Source organism: Lepidothrix coronata, unplaced genomic scaffold (genome assembly GCF_001604755.1).
Source record: "Lepidothrix coronata isolate B3197 unplaced genomic scaffold, Lepidothrix_coronata-1.0 Scaffold29, whole genome shotgun sequence".
Taxonomy (NCBI): domain Eukaryota; kingdom Metazoa; phylum Chordata; class Aves; order Passeriformes; family Pipridae; genus Lepidothrix; species Lepidothrix coronata.
Genome location: NW_016690209.1, coordinates 3,044,185 through 3,058,590, shown reverse-complemented (window position 1 = coordinate 3,058,590; position 14,406 = coordinate 3,044,185). Strand labels below are relative to the sequence as shown.

Sequence of the window (14,406 nt, the reverse complement as noted above, 5' to 3'; positions counted from 1 at the left end):
CTTATGTGTGTGAGGATGCAGGGGGAAGGATTAAAGTGTAGGGAGCTGCAGACCTGGTTTTGGGATCAGGCTGTGGTTCAGAGTTTCCTCCTGCCCCGTGGCTCTCTGTAGCCCAGGCTGGGCTGCAGGGCATAGTGCAGTGGCAGCTAGAGGACTGAAGTCAGATATAAAAGTGCATTTGGCTAGTCAAAGCCCCAAATAGTTTCAGGAAAATCTTTAACAGAGGAGTCAGGAGGACTAAATTAGAGGAACAGCTTGTTCCTAATGCAGCGTAGTTCCTGCAGTCACAAGTGCTGGCATGGGAGTGGGATGATGCTGTCAGGATGAACCTGCTGTGCTGCTGTGGCTGCTGCTCGCCCCTGATTCATGTCACTGGTCACTTCCCCTCCAGCATCTCTGGCCCCCCAGCAGATTTCTGCCGAGCCTTCACTTGTCTAAGCAGAAGGAATTATCCTCCCTAGCCTTAGTGGGTGAGATAAAGACTTCAAGGAGCGTTGATGGGAAACTCCTTGCCTTCCTTTTGTTGCAGCTCAAGAGCATTTGTATACCAGTAATTGCTCCCCAGGCTGCTTCCTGTGTGACTCAGAGCTGAATGTGGAGCTGCTGTGTCAACCTTGGCATCCTGGCACAATATATCCCAATCAGTCTAAATTTGAGCTTATAGTCAGTCCTCCTTCCTCCTTTAGGGCACGGACGCACACTGCCTTGCTTCTTACCTGCTCTGTACTGGAAAATTTGCCACAGCTGGAGCCATCAGCTCTTCCAGGTGTGCAGGCAGGGAAATGAATACCTTGTTTGTGGCTGGGCTTGTTTTCCACTCAGAACCACAAAGCACCTGAACCACAAGACAGCTGCTCACCAGGATCTCCTGGGGTGACTGTAGGGTGACTGGGAAGAGGTCTGGCTGCATGCAGCAGCAGCATCTCCCTCCTTTCATTACTCAGTGCCAAAGGGTAATCTTAAAAATACCTGTGAGTGGTTTGCGAGCTGTGAGTGTTAGAGGGGGCAGCTCTGCAAAGGTCTGTTATCAACTGGGGAAGGGAGAGTGACATATCATGTCATCACTGAGCAGGAAGCTGGGCACAGGGAGTGGGTGGGAGCAGGGACTGGGTCTGGGTCTCAGCAGAGGAGATCAGCAGAGAATGGGTCAGTCCTGTTGGCAGAGAAGCAGGAAGGGACATGGGGCAGCGTGGGCTGAAATGCTGAGCTAGGGCATCTTATCCCTGCACAGGCACATGTCAGTTGCAGCTATTTTTTTATAGTATTCATTGATAGTTTGTGATGAAGCCAAGAAGTGGGAGAAACCACATAACAATATTTCATAATAGTGTTGCCCCAGCTGTGTGAGGGCTGTGTGTTCAAGCTGTCTGCATCTCCCTAAGCACCATGTACACACTTTGAAGCTGCATATCCAGTAATCAGTACTGATAAATGCAATAAGTTTCACGTGGTGGTAGAGTTACAACGGGAGTCTCTGATAGTCAGGGAGGAGACAGAAGTGATGTGTTCCTCTGTTAAGCTCCTTTTTTTTTCTGTGCGTGCAGTTTGGGAATGCAACAGATCCATCTGTTAAATGGCTGTTAACCTGTTCTCAGAGTCTGGAGTGCAAGAATTTGTGTGATCCTCTTCTTTGACAGTACTGACGCTGCCTATGGGAGATGCCCTTGGCTGCAAACTAAGGTACTCTAGGGAGAGTTGCAGTAGCTCTTGGTTTCTTGAATGACAGAGTTTTACTGTACTGAGCAGAATAGCACACAATTTGAGGCAGGACCTGCTCCTAGCAGGTCCTAAGAATTTGCCATTGCTGCTCTGAAACCCTAGGCTGAAATAAGGCTGTGATAATTAATGGAAGTTAAAGTGCTCCTTCTGCCTGTGAGCTGGTTGGAAATGGAAAAGAAAAACCTGTCACAATTGTGACTGGCTCTAAACTACTGTCAGGCTTTCCTCCTTCCCTTCCCCTGCCCCAAGTGGAAAATTGTATTGGAAAGCAGCAGTTAGAGCACTTAAATCTTTCCACAGTTCATTTCAAGCTCCCTTTCTTCTTCCCAGCCATACCCAGGCCAGTTTGGGGCGCGGATGGGAGACTGCGTCTCTGGCTGAAACTTGCAGGATGTTAAATAACAATGGGAGAGTGAGTTTCAAAGAGGGTATAATGTGCCTGGATTGCACGTACCAAAAGCTGTGTTTCCCATGCTTTCACATTCAGCCCATCCATGCATCACTCTCAAACTGTTTCCTTTCTGTGTGGAATCTATCTCGGTGTGTTGTGGAGCAAGCTCAGGCTGAAATGTGGTTGGTATCTCTCCTGCTACAGAGGGACACACTTCCACAAGCGTTCACAGAAGCTTCTGGTGTCTGTCATGTCCAGACAGCACATGTGAACACATGAAATGTGGGCAGTAACAGAAGTTATATCCCCTGTGGTGGGTTAGCAGGTTCTTGTAATCCCTGCCCTTTCCCAGGTACTTGGATTGTCTGTTTTAACTAGTTCGTGCCCCCTTTCTCTTAACACCTCTTGGCACAGTCACCTTGCTGCTGCAGGCAGTGGTTCTAGGTGGGTTTGTCCCCTCTTGGGTCAGGAAAGGGCATCTGTCCTCCTTCACTGTCTTCCTCAGCTGTCTGGATTTAACAGGTTGATCAGTTGGAGGAAGCTCCCAAAGCTTTTACTCAATGTTATTGAATAACCCTTGGTAGAGAGCTGAAGGCCCAATATGCAGACCAGACCCACTCCTTAGGGAAGTCTGCTGCCTCCCTGGGGCCCAGGTTAAAGATGTGAAGAGAAAACTTTCCACCCTGGTACAGCCCTTGGATATTATCCATTATGGATTTTTCAGGTAGGCAGCAATGAATTTTCAACAAGTCCAAGGGCATTCAAGAGATATTTCAGGGCTTTGGGGTGACCGATTAAGGAATCAGGAGCACAGGTAATGTTTCCTCTGTCCTTCCAGTTGCAGGAAATGATGAGGGAAGGAACAGGAAGAACCAGCAGATCAGTACCTGATTCTGAGCCTGAGGTCACTGAGAGAATTTGCAGTTTTTTTGATTGTAGGTTGGTTTACACGGTACCAGATCTGCAGGCAGGGTACACCTGCCTTAAAGGGGGAAAAGGATCTTTGCACAAGAGTTAGCAGGGTTCACTGAAAGAGCTTTAAAGTGGATTTGAAGGGGGAAAAGGATAAAACTGGGCTTTCTTCTTCTAAATGTACATCTTCCCTGTTCATTCAAGGGTTAAGTAATCTGAGAGATGCAGCACCCAGAGCCAGGTATCTGTCAGGCCTGGACTGGAGGCTCACCAAAGCATGAGGATATATGATTTTATTTCTGTTTTGTCATTTGGAGATTACTACTCAATGTCTGTAGGACAAGAAAACTCCAGGGCATCTTAGGATATGCCCCGTGCTCCAAGAGAGGTTGTTGTTTTGGCTTTGCAACATTAATATATAAAGGCAAGAACTGATGGCTGAAGTGCTCCTTTTCAAGGATTAAAAGGCACTGCCAAGGCTTTGCAAGATGACAGTGTTGCAAATCTTATCACAATCCAGTGCTTAGACTGGTTAGTTTCAGCAGCACAAATGTGCTGACAGATCTGTATGTCTGCTTTTTGGTGATGGTATATTTTTTCAGGAGGTTGGTCTGTGCTGCTGAACTCTGGTTGCAGAGCCTGGAAGGTAACATAGCGAGAATTCTTTTTCATCACACCTGGGTCTTTATTTTAACCAAACTTGCCTTGATCTAGTGAAAAAGGAGCAATTCAGGGTATCATTGTGGATTTATCTTTGGTTTCTCTGCTCTTAAATGCAGCTGAGGGATCCATAAAAATCAGTGGAGGAATTAGCAGGAGTAACCAGATTATTCACTGGAATTGAGATCCAGGGACAGAGACATTTGCTAACTTCACCCAGCAGTGTGTGAGGTTTTGCAGACCTCGGTATCAACAGAGCTTGTTCTCACTTTCATGTGATTTCAGTAGAGGGACCGTGATGTGAAACAAAGTCCTTTTCTACTAATCCAGCTCTGGAGAGTTGTCATATCCATCTCTGGACTTTAAGGATATGATGCTTTCTTGCTTAGATGATGCCACCCATCCTTACCTGTTATGGTCTCACTGAAACTGCCTTATCTATCCTCATCTGCCATCTGGCTGTAAGTAGCTTCAGCTGGAGACAAACAACCCTCTGTCACCAGGGCTGCACATCCTCCTCTCTGGCAGCGAGGTGTGGTTCAGCACCCATTCCCATCCATGCTGCTTGGCTTTTCCCATTGTGTACCCAGCTCCAGGAGGATGTTTGGCAGTTTTTCCTCAGTCCTGTTGTGTAAATGAGGGTGATTTCAGCCTGCCATGATGTGTGGGCTCACTGCAACATGACTGTAAATCCAGATCTGAACGTTTTCTTGTAATGGACGTGGTGGTGAAATTGCATTGCTGCCTTTAACCTCAGGCTGTCCTTAGACCAAGCCAGACTCTTCACAGCCCCTGCGTCAGTAAATCAAATAGCTTTTGAATCAATGCACATAAAAGTCAAGAGAGAGAAGTTACAGATGGAAAAGACCCATTGTACCTTGAGCCTGTCCTGCTGCAGAGGGGGTAAGGCTCTGTCAGGAATTCCCGGCGAAGCTCCAAACCTATCGGCTGAGGCCAGGCAGGGTGAGAGTCCTGCCTGGGAAAGATGGGGCGGGGGGGAGATTGCCTAAATTTCCTACAGCTTTTCCATTCTGCTCATCTCTGCATTTTATTCCCTTGGCTTTATTTTTTGGGCAAGAAAACTGATGCTGATTGTATATTCAACAAACCCAATATGTTCATTCTCCTGATCATTGTTTTTCACTCATGGCTATGTCTGACTTTCCTTTAGCAGCATGTTTTTCTCACCTAATATTTAGTTTAAGATTGTAGGAGCTGGATATAAAACCTTCTGGGACGTTTTAATCTGCCAAGAGGCTGCTTGAAAACAGAAGTTATCCAGAGTATTTCAGTAGGGTATTTAGAAAACATCACCCCCAAATTCTGTGTTGCCCGTTTCCCTTTCATCTCCCTGCCAACTTCTATTGGTTGTTTTAACCCCGATCTGCTGTCAATGTCCCCCATACCTTGCTCCCCTCCCCTTAGGGTTTCCATGTCTTTGAAAGTCCTGGTAACCAGAAGGTTCATGTGTTGTGCTTTGCAATTGTTTCAGACCAAGAATAATACAGCCGGAGCCAGCTGGATCCCTCGCTCGGTATTGATACAACTGTTCCCCTTAACCTGCCCACACTCAGTGCTACAACTGCAAATCTGAGGCTGAACCAGGGCAGTGCTGGGAGCCCTGCTCCGTGGCCTTGCCTGGAAAGCAGCACCCCCAGCAGAGCATCCCACAACCAGGGAGCAGCTGCCTTTAGGTGTTGTCAGCTGGGAACCTCGTTAAGCTGAGTGTGTTTTTCTGATATGGATCTTCTCAGAACCACTGGTCCCAGTGGTCATTCTAATTCCCTTGATCTGTAGCCAACTTCTCCTGAGCATTCCTCCTCTAGCAAGGCCCTTGCTGAAGGCTGGCCGGTCTGGGTGATTGCTTCTCCTTTGGGTCTCTTCCTATAAAGCCCAAAAAACACTTGTGAGTGTGGTTAAGAACTGGAACAGGCACCCAGAGGGGCTGTAAGAAAGTTGACCTTGGAGATTGCTAGAACTCAACTGGAAAAGGTCAATCTGATCCAAACTTCGGTTATCCTGCATTGCTTGGACCAGAGACTTGCAGCAAAAGAGGATATTACTTAGCAAGTAACTGCCTGACTTGCACTTCATGAACATAAGGAGGTACATGTTGAGTTGTTGTACCACCAGTGCCTTTGGATGCCAGATTATTTAGATTACTTTCCATGGTTTTGGTATTTTAAACTTTTTTTGAATTATCTTTTGTTGTTCATCTCTTCATGAGCTTCTGCAGGTCCCTGCTTGTTTGTCCCTAGGTCACATCCTGGTTGGTAGATGGATGCTCTCCCAGTCATTGACCATCTCAGAATATGCTTCTAGTCTGGGATGTTCATCCATTATTCTTTATTTCCCCCTTGTCCATCAGATTGTCTCCTGCTTTGGAAATAATCAACTCTTTAATGCCAGGTAAACTGGAAAAAAACATCCAAAGGCTGAAAGGAGAAACACACACAGGGTGTGAATGTCTCCTCAGCAGGAATGTCTGGGAGAGCATTAGCTGATGGGGAATGTGGAACAGGAAGGCTGGTTTTAGCAGTCTCTGACTCCCTACGGCACTATCAGTTCTCCGGGTGATTAACTGTTTGTTTCTCCCTTAATGAAAACTTATCTCAGATGGAACCACCGTAATAGAAAGCTCATGTTTTGGAGCGATCCCAAGTGTAGGTTAATATTTACAAGCTATCAGGTTCAGGTTTTATCTCTATCCCTGCCAGCAGAGAGATAAAATCCTTTTAAAAATCACTTTTGATCTTTCTGGTTCATGACATGGCTTTAGTAAGACACTTTGCATATGGAACAGGCAAATGTCTTAATGGAAATGTAAGTTTTTCTCATCCTTTCAGGGACTAGTAACAGATGAGGAGCCCCCCACATACCAGGGGCCATGGCTTTATAATGGAGCATAAGTGATGGACAGTATCTCTGCAGGATACTTGTGCTACGAAATGTCAGAATGTTATTTCTGCCTTGATGGCTTAAGATCATGTTTACCTAATGGACTTACATTTGCATTTTGCAGGTGTTGTGTTAATATTAATGTGTTGTCTGAATTGTTAATATTTCTTCACTTCAATGTTACATTAATGAAGGCTGCAGGGGATGGAGAAAAGACCTGGCTAATTAATTAAATCGGCAAAAAGCATCTTTAACTTTGCATCGTGCTGCCCTTTGCTTCCACCTAATGGGTCTTGGCATTTCTGGTCAGCAGCCACGTAGCACACGCTGCTGTATGGAGCACTCAGCGACGAGCTTCTAATTTTTCTGACCCATAAATCACTTGTATAAACTTTTAATGGTGAGGAAAAGTGCCTTTCATTCCAGCTTCCTCCTTTCAGTGGGAAATGCAGCCTGATAACAGGCAGTGCTGGCCTGATGTGTGGGGCCGGAGACTTTCCCGTCAGCAGAGGGGCTGTCTGCATTCATTCAGGAATTCTTTCCATTCCTCTCTTAGCCAGACTCTGGATGACATTAATATTATGTGTCTTGTCATAAGCTGTGCTTTCAGAGCCAGTGGTATATCAGACTGCACGTCTCAGGAATGTGGACTGCCAGTCTGGCTGGTTGTGAGGTGTCTTCCCCATCCCAAGGTCCTCTGCCCTGGGCTCAAAAATGTGATAGTCCTGAGAAAATTGTGGAGAACGCTGGAGCTGGGACTCAGGGAGCCTGCTGAAGTTGTGCCTCCATGTCCTGTGTGGCCCGGCACATGGGTGCAGGTCTAAACTTTCATCCCTGGCCCACAGCAGCTGAAGGTGCTGTTTTGGCACAAAGGGGCACTTCAGTGTCATGCCAGGAGTCTGAAGGTTGTTGCCAATTTGCATGAAAAGGAGCAGACTGCAGATATATTAACATTTAATGAAGAGGCGTAGCCCGCAGAGCCTGTGTCCTCTGCAACACTCACTCTTCAGTCCAGTGGTGTTTCCATTGCCATTTTGATCAAGATGGGATGGAGGGTGGTAGGGCAGGCAGGTGTTGACTTCCATACAAACCACAGATGAGGGTGAGGAGCTCCAGGCCAGGCAGGGTGCATTTTTCACCCACACAGCCGAGAGCCAAGAGGTGCTGAAGGCTCTGGGGCCGCTTGTGCCGTCCAGCGCCCCGATGTCTGCCCTGACATCGTGCTGCCAGATCAGGGCAGCACTTTGATGTAACGGGGCTGCACAGTGGCGTCGATAATTTTAGAGGAACTCAGGCTGAGGTTTTTCTAGTGGTCTAAATCCCTGTGTGCAAACCAGTACATCAGGCTTTAGGCAATTAATTCCTAATCATGCCAAATGCCTTCAGGAGCCAGCTTCAATACTGAGAGCTTAAAATGGTTTTCCACCGTACCGCAGATAATTTGGGTAAAGCAAAGAGAGTGGTCTCATGGCATTTCCAGCCTCAAGGTGTGAGCGTGGTCTGTAAGTGACATTTGTATTCAGAGAACCCTCCCATGCATTTGTGTTGTAGTCATCTATTACTGGGAAGGCACCATAACAAATGAAAAGGGCATTCTTTATACCCCAGAAAGGGAGTTCATTAGAGGGAAAAGCCATTCTTGCTTAGTAAGAAATGAATCTAAAACTGCCTCAGAGCTGCTATTCTCATCAAGTTTCAGTGTTAGCAGTTTTAACCAAGAGCTAATTGAGCAATCTCAGAAAGTGGAGTAATTCCATTATTCAGCTATGCTTTGTACAAGGCTACTGCTAGTTGCGAGAGGAGCACAAATGACTTTCATCAAGCCAGGAACCGCCAGCGTTCTTGCCTTTTACTACTTTTTCTTTCAGAAAAAAAGTAGGTCTTTTGGTCTTTTGGCAACTGTCATTGGCAACATGAGCTCCACACCAACATTGCAAGCCTCGTATGTAACACTGCAATCCAGTTTTTTTGGATAATGGGATTTGATTTTCAGAACTCTTCAAGCAGCAGTGCTGCTCCAGAGTGGATGGCTGAAGATGCTCCTGTTTGTAGGTTAGGCAGTGTCACCAGGAAGGCAGTACACTGTTCTTGCAGAATTTTGCATGGAAAAGAGCCATTGCAAGTGCTGGTCCAGCTACTTGCCAAAGAGTATGATTCTGTCATTGGCTGCGCTCTCAGGAGATGCGGGATTAGGTAATGTTGCTTTTAGAAGAGCTTTTATAGAAACCTCTCAAGTTCCTTTGCTTCATGGAAGAGCTGTAATCAAAAATAAACGAACATGATTTAAAGAAAAGAAGAAAAAGTCGTACCACATCCAGCGTCTTTGGACTTAACACCCTGGAGAGGGTTTGTTGGTTGAACCGTGGTGCTGTTTCTTTACCACTTTCCTTCAGCTGCTGCTGCTGTTGGATGTGCTCAGGACTGTTTGCAGCCCTTTTGTGGAAGGTGACTTTTCTCTGGGCAAATGCAGCAGGATTTAGAGTCCCATTCCCAGGAGGTGGCTGTAGATCTCCTGTTTATTATGAGAGTGTGCTGTAACTATAATCCCCTCCAAGCCAGCAGAGAGCAAAGGCTCTCAGCAGTGTACTGCCCTTAGCAAGGGGTTATATATCCATCAGTGTCTTTAGAGCCCTCTCAGACACACACAAACACATCAGGGCTGGCTACAGTGGCTCTGTTTGGTTCAAACACAAACCAAGTGTGATGCTTTCAAAGCTATACTGTCCTAACCCTGTTTGGACCCAGCGTGGAGCTGGACACCTGAGGCAGGCACATAGATATGGATTGAGAAACTAGAAGTCTTGACTGCGGGTTGAAGCACAAACCCATGCTGAGCTGGGATGGTAAATCTATCCATAGATGGGAAGAAGTTTGAGCAGCAAAAGCTTTTTTCCCCGTGCTTTTTTCTCCTCCTGTGCAGGAGGGAGCACGTGCTGTGAGGGAGAGGCAAGATGGAGAGGAGCAGATGGGATTTTGTGATGGGTTAGGAGAAAGAAGTTTGGTAACCTTTACAGAAATGGATGGTTACATTTGGCTCAAGTCTGAGCTGCTGGAAAGATACTGGGGATTTACCTGGTGGCAGCTCACCCAGCCAGAGGGACCAAGGGGAGCTCAGAGTCCAGATCAGAACAGTTCAGCTCTGTCCCTTTGGGAGCAGGTTTCCACAATGAGCTACACATGATGAAAAGACCAACTTCTTCAGCCTGTCAAAAGCAAAAGACCCTGCCATAGGAGAGCTGCATGGTGTTTTGGGTTTGTCCCATACCTCAGCTGTGATAACTCTTCCAACACCTGCATGCACCCATCAGTTACATCTTGCAGAGGGGATGGAAGTGAAGAAGGCAGCTGGGGGAAGAGCTATGCTCATGTGTCCAGCCCCACCTCACTGCTGTTGGCTCTGAAGCCTGTGGGTCTGTTACACTGGTGGAACAGCAGATGTTTTAGTGACATTTCTCTTTAAGCTGCCTGCCTCCTTCCTGCACTTACTGGATTGCAAACAAAGTACTCCTTGTCTTTCCCTTTCAGCGAACCTTGCTTAGCTAATGTCATTTGTCAAGTTAATCAGGGAGAGTGGGCACTTCGATGGCTGCTGTACAGCCTGGCTGTATTGCCATGGAGACAAGCAGCCAAATAGACATTTTACTTGCCCTGCTTCGCTCTGCAGAGATTTGGCACGAGAAACCAGTATTTTATTTGCCATCAACCAACCAACTTGCTAAGGGTGTCGATATTTTTTCAAGGTTGCTATCAAGAGATTGGGAAGTGTCTGCCTAACCTTTTACAGAGCAAATGGTAATGCTGCTACTAAAGCAATTCCAGGATCTGAGTGTGTAGCTCCTCTTCCCATGTCCCATGGATGTTTGGCTCTGGCAGGAGCTGTCTGAGAGGAGTTACAGCCCAGTAGCTTGGGTTTGGGGCTGCCATTGAGATTACATCAGTCCTCTTCAGCTGGATGGTTTTATAGGTGGCTTTTTGCTTACAGTAGCTGTGACCATCATTTAGGATACTTTGAAAAGCACCAAGGCCTGCATTTAAGATTACCTCAGGAACCTGAAATCTCCCCAGCAGTTGATGAGATTTAGGGACTGGTATGCCTTGGTCACGTTTGAAACTCATCTCTGAGTGTAAACCATACGCTCAGGTTAACCTCTTGCATAAGGCAGATTATGAATTTCACCCACATAACTCATAAGAAAAATCAGAGTATTGAAAGATCCAACAGGAGATGTACATGTTACAGAGCTCATAAGCCATCCCATCACTCCCTCTCCTCCCTCTCGCATGTGCACATGTTAAATGATGCACTGAACAGATTTGGAAATGCTCCCTCCTGCAGCCTGGGTGAACAGGACAGCTGGCATCTGCAGGCACCTATGGGAGGGACAGCCACCTGCTGACCTCTAGCCCTGTCTGTGGGATGGCAGAGGAAACTTCACATCAGCACAGAAAGGGCAAAAGTTCAGATCAAATTGTTTATGAGATTTTATGGAGCCAGGAGCCAAGGATAGCTCAGCTAATCCAGAGGAAACTGTAGCGATGGTGTTAGAATGCATTTCACATGGGATTCATTCAGTGCGTGTTCAGATGGACCAGTCTTTCTGTCTCCATTTTTTTAGCCATGAAATATTTTTCTTTGCACTCCTGTCTGCCAGCTGTACTGAGCCAGACTCCAAGCTAGGCTGTTTCAAGAAAAAGGAAAAAAAAAACCCAAAACCAAAACCTCTTGTCATTTGACCTGCCGACAAGTTAGCAGGGCTTCAGCACAGCTCCCAGTAACATCAGCACCAGGCACTGGTGTGGATCCAGGCTGCTGCCAGCCTCTGCTCCCACTAGCCTCAGCATCCATTGCTTTTCTCCAAGCCACAGCATAGTGCTTGCTAAGTTGAAGACCTGATGAGGAGGTGAGCTAAAAGTGCAACTAAAAAGCCACATGGGGAGGGCAGAAAGGCAGCAGCTTTGCTGTGCCCTCCTCCTCCTCGGCACCTGAAGCCTTGCCAGCTTTGTGGGCTGTCCTAACCCTGGCTCATCCTACTGAGTCACCAACATCCTATGCAGGGTGAGCTCCTCTTGGGAATAAGGTTTTCCTTTTAGGTGCAATGAGACTACCACATTAAGCTGTTTGATGCAGATCTTGTCTACCTCCTCATGTCCTGAGCCACAGACTCCATTGCTCTGCTGGGAGATGACGTGGCTTAACTCCAGGCACGGGTGCCAGCTCCTTCGCTGTCCCCAGCCTGTTTCCTCTGACCCTGGCAGGCTCTCACATGCTCTGGATTAGCCAGCTATGACTTGTGCCTTCTGGAAGCTGCTTTCCTCTCCCTGGGGACTAACTCCTGATGTTTAGAACAAATCTGGCTAGGAGTTACTATGGAGTAGCCCCACACTGTTCTTCCCTTTCAAGCTTGCAGGACTGCTGCAGTGTGTAGGGAGCAGTTCTATGACCCCCCAGTGATCCAGAGATGAGAAGGACCCTCTGTCTGTGCAGAGTGTTTTGGCATCAGCCCACAGGGCATTGCAGCCTTCCCAGGGCACTCTGGGTTCATTAACCTCAGCTGATACAAACAAACCCATCAGATCCTGGGGTTTCTTTTCCCCCCAGGTACCGGGCAGTGTCCAGCCTTATCTGTGTTACCTGCTCCTTGAAAGCCCGAACTGCAGACGTGTCTCCCAAAGCCTGCCCCTGCATTTGGGTGAGAGAGCAAGAGTACTTTTTCAGTTCTGAATATCTACAGTCACATCCTCCACACCCTGTCATGGATGCAAAGCTCCTGGGTGCTCCCCAGGATGGGATTTTGCAGAGTAAAGTGGGTAATATGGGCTGTCAGTTTTATTTTAAGAGAAAAAAACATCCCTGGCAGGAGCATGCTTAGGTATGAGCTTCCATTCAGTACTACCTACAACATCAGAACAAGGATATCTCCAGGAAATTGTAAAAGCCCAAGCCCCAGAGTGGTAAAACAAAATGCAGAACTTAATAATCAGGTGGCAACTGCATCCAGCCCAAAGTGTCGCTGAAGGTAAGAGATGAAGCTTCACACTCCAGTGCTCAACAGGAACAGGAATGGCAGGAGCTGCTTGAGCACTCACTTGCAGGTTTTGTCTCTGGGACATGTGATGAGCCCATTATATCTGTGCCAAAGAGGAGATTTTGTTCACAGTTGTTTATTGCTTTGTCCTTAAAAATGGGTTTGCATCTCACTCCATAGAGGCCACATTTCAAGGAACGGGCAGGGACTCCATGGCCAACCTTTGCCCATGCATGAATCTGTGTAGCTGGGGCTAGAACTGGAAAAGTCTCCCTGTTTCATTTCACTAAAGCCCAAGGGAGGGAGAGGCGCTGCCTTTCACAGCCCACACTGTTTTTCGTGCTTCCCTACGAGCTGGCTTGGGCAGAAAGGGCTTCTCAGGTGTGAGCGTGGGCTGGCACAGCCTCACACCTGTCCTCAGGCCACTGTTCCCACGTGCCTCTGGTGTGAGAGCTGGTGAGTCACCCACAGGAGATGGGGATGGCCATGCCATAACCCACTGGATGCCTCTGGCTGCCCCCCCCAGGGTGCCCAGCGCTGTCCTGCACCCCCCGGAGCCGGTGGCCATAGAGGGACCGAGGTTGCCATCTGCCGGCTCAGCTGCACAGGAGCATCAAAAGCCTGGCTCAGCCCTCTTGGAAGTGGTCCCTCAGGAGTGTGTCCTGATCCTGCTCAGGCCACCGGGCATTGCCCACACCCGACCCAGCCCTTGGCCTCTGGTAGCATCTCCTCATGGGCAGGTGTTCCCAAGGACAGGGCGAGCAGCCCATTCCCATTTAGGCTGCACTGCTCCCCCCTGCCCACACTGCCCCTGTGCCAGGGTGTCTCTCCTGCCCTCCCTGTGGGGCCCGAAGTGTTGGCCTCTGGCACAAAACACTCTGGGAGAATCCGCAAGGCTCTTAATAAGGGAGCTCCTTCCCATTAAAGACTAATATTTCTACTGCCGATTATCACTGTCAGGTACTTATTCCTTCTCTGGGCTTGTCTTTATTTCCTTTCCCTTTTGAGTTCTTGGCAAGTACTCCCAGGCTGAGAACGTGTTGCTGCTGTAGCGAGTACCCCAGGAGCACAGCACCCTGCACATCTCACCTGGCCAGTCTCACCAGCAGTGGCTGGTGCAGCTGGGAGCTGCAGGATTATTGGCTCCAGCCCTGGTCCCCCAGCCAGCCCTGCAAAATCGCTGCTTTGTCTGCAGGAGGACAGGGCTGAGCCGGCATAATCAGGCACAGCTTGCTCAGGCATTGCTGGGAGGATGAGGTTACTTCTGTAAATCTATTATCTTTTTTGGCAATTAGCACCAGTTAGCAGCCCTGGGAATACATGCAGCAAATAGCAGGGAGCCCAGTTAAGCACATCTCTCTGCTTATCTAAGCCCAGGTAAACAAGTCTCCTGTGACACAGCCCTACAGCTGGTAGCACAACCCTTAAATGCACCAAAGATGATCCCTAGTGCTGGGACTGCTTTCCTTAATGGTGTGTAGTCCTTGAGGTTTACATTCAATGTGTGTGCATTCAGAGCTGGAAAGTGAGGACTCACCATTGCCTGGATGCCAAAGGCAGCCCTGCTTGAGTCATGCCAGTGGCTTGCCCTGCCCAGGGCTGGGCTGTGGGTGGGAGGCCGGCTTGGGGCAGGGCTTGGTGGCTGGGCCTGACCACACATGTGGAGCTCAGGATGGGGAGCGAGCAAGGCACTGTTTTCTCTGGCCCAGGAAGACAGAGATGTGTGTTTGTTTTCCATGCTATCTTTCGCACGGCGTTTGTTTTGCTTGTCAAGCGTTTCAGGAGATAAAATGACCTAAA

The 14,406-nt window shown here is 48.0% G+C and overlaps 1 protein-coding gene across 4 annotated transcripts in view; it reads left to right on the top strand.

Moving 5' to 3' along the window:
- The window catches only part of DIS3L2 (DIS3 like 3'-5' exoribonuclease 2), a 183,488-nt gene that overhangs the window by 158,042 nt on the left and 11,040 nt on the right, over nt 1-14,406 (top strand). The gene's annotated exons all lie outside the window — the stretch shown is intronic.